The following is a 2255-nucleotide window of genomic DNA, read 5'->3' as shown; positions in this document are numbered from 1 at the left end:
TATATATATATATATATATATATATATATATATATATATGTAATATAAGTACAGTTAACATTATATGATTAAAATAATAAAATAAATAAATAAAAGTTATAGTTCTTAAACTTCATGATAGTTTTGCATTTCAAAAGTAACATATGTGAGGAATTTTAAGGTAAACTAGCTAGTGTACTGCATATATTTCAGCCAGATCAACTTAAGAACATTGGTTTGAGGTAATCTTAGTTTAAACAACTAATATAAATCTGGTGTTATGTAATGTAAACTGAAACATACTTAAAATCAATGAGGAAAATTTTTAGTATTAAACACATGTTTTTACTATAGTTAAAATTTTCACCAAACAGAAATTTCATGAAAATTTAAAAACAATTTTTTCAAATACAACAATTCTGCTCTAATTTTTAAAAAATTTATACTTAAAAAAAAAGCACTTAAATGTAATTTATTACCATTCTGCTCTTGTAGCAAGGTTTTCACTTTAAAAAATTTATGAAAATTTTGTAATTCTATTTAGGTGTAATTGACTTTTTCTGGTTAGATCCATTTTGTATTAAACTTTTTATTCATCCTTGTTAGTTATAGTTTCAAGAAACACACACATACACATACAATACAAAGTTGCATTATTATTATTATTTCTCTGTCAGTATCTTCAGTGATTTGAATATTCTGTTACGATAAAAGTTTGAGAAAACATCTTGAAACTAGCATTTGATCTCTTTTATTTTCAAAGCTAACCTTTGTTGGAAGTAAGACAAAGCTTTCTCACACTGTAAAACTTCTTCATGGGATGATTTTTCCTTGGCTTCAATACCTAAAATGTAATTTCTATTAAAATTAAGAACTTACTAGATACATTTACATTAAAGTTTAATTATAATTACAAAAATTATCATTTTAATGCACAAGACCTCGGTTGACAAGGCATGATTTGTTAACAATGTTTGTGATATTACATTATGATGAGATTGATAATAATTTAAAATGCATTAGTTTCGCTGGCCCAATATAGGTTTCCACAAATAAGAATATATGATATCATTTCAACAGTATATGTTGTGTGCCACTACTGGTAAAGCCTTTTGCTTAATATCGGAGCTCATCAAGACAACTAGATTACAATATACAATCTTAATTAAAACATTGTTTATGCCAGTCATGTAGGTTTTCACCTACTAAAAGTTAAATGTGTATACTCAGACATGAAATTATCATCATCATTATACTGGTAAATCTTCCATGCCAATACCCTTTCTTTGAAAAAGTTTCTTTTTCTAAAAGCAAAAACATCTTAGAGTATTTATTAATGATACTCCAGGGATCTGCATGACATGTTGGAAAAAAAAGGGTTTAAATACTCTTTGGAAGATTAATGGGGTTAAGATTACATATAAAATACAAGAAATTGATATTTGTACTACAGTGAAATATGATTTTGCTTGCAAATTAAACACTATAGGGTGTTAAATAAAATAAAATAAAAAAATCAATATTTCAGACATATCTTACAAAATACAAGATATGATGTGTGTTAACTTCATAACTAAAATGGTTTATTAGCAAATTCAAAAGATCCAAAGAAAAGTAGACAAGATTTTATCAAAAACAATGAAAACAAAACAGCAAAAAGGTTAAAATAAAATAAATCAAAGTTTAAAAAAAAGCAAACAAGGTGCCTGTCAAAGTAACCTTACTACCTATGTTTAGAGACAGAAAAAGAAACTCAAGGATTTTATTGTGAAGAAAAAGCTTTTTACCTTTTGAATTTCACAGAAAATGATTCAAACACAAAACAATCGTAAGTATACTTCCTACAAGAATAAAATGCTAGAGGGAATGTCAGAAGTTAGATCTTACAAAAGAGTTAAGTTATTACAAGTCCATATACTGCTTAGAGCTGGGCAATTCAATCAGTTATCTAATGACCAGGGCTTGCATTGGTTAGTGTCAAGTAAAATTATTGATTAATCAAAATGATGATTCAATTATTTAATGTACAGAAAATAATTAATTAATCAAAATTAGATGCTCCAATTATCATCATTTTCAATTATTCCAACAAATGATTAATCAAAATTACAATTAAATTTATTGTCACGAAAATAATCAACTAATCGATTATTCTAACTACCCGTGTAATCAAAATATTACCATTGTGTTTGTTTGGTTTTGATATATACACCTGGAAAAAAGTTAAGCACCCCCGTGTTTTTTTCAAGTGATTCAGATTCGACGTTCTTGTGACT

The 2255-nt window shown here is 26.3% G+C and overlaps 1 long non-coding RNA gene across 3 annotated transcripts in view; it reads right to left on the bottom strand.

Annotated features, from left to right (window-relative positions):
• The window catches only part of LOC111089221, a 29248-nt gene that overhangs the window by 9103 nt on the left and 17890 nt on the right, over positions 1 to 2255 (bottom strand). For all 3 annotated transcript variants that reach the window (XR_002613530.1, XR_002613528.1, XR_002613529.1), the window contains exon 5: positions 748 to 823. This is a non-coding gene — a long non-coding RNA (uncharacterized LOC111089221). The remainder of the gene's footprint in view (positions 1 to 747; positions 824 to 2255) is intronic.

This window comes from Limulus polyphemus, unplaced genomic scaffold, assembly GCF_000517525.1.
Source record: "Limulus polyphemus unplaced genomic scaffold, Limulus_polyphemus-2.1.2 Scaffold5602, whole genome shotgun sequence".
NCBI classification, from domain to species: Eukaryota; Metazoa; Arthropoda; class Merostomata; order Xiphosura; family Limulidae; genus Limulus; species Limulus polyphemus.
Note: the sequence above shows the minus strand (reverse complement) of the source record. Positions and strands in the feature narration are given on the sequence as shown.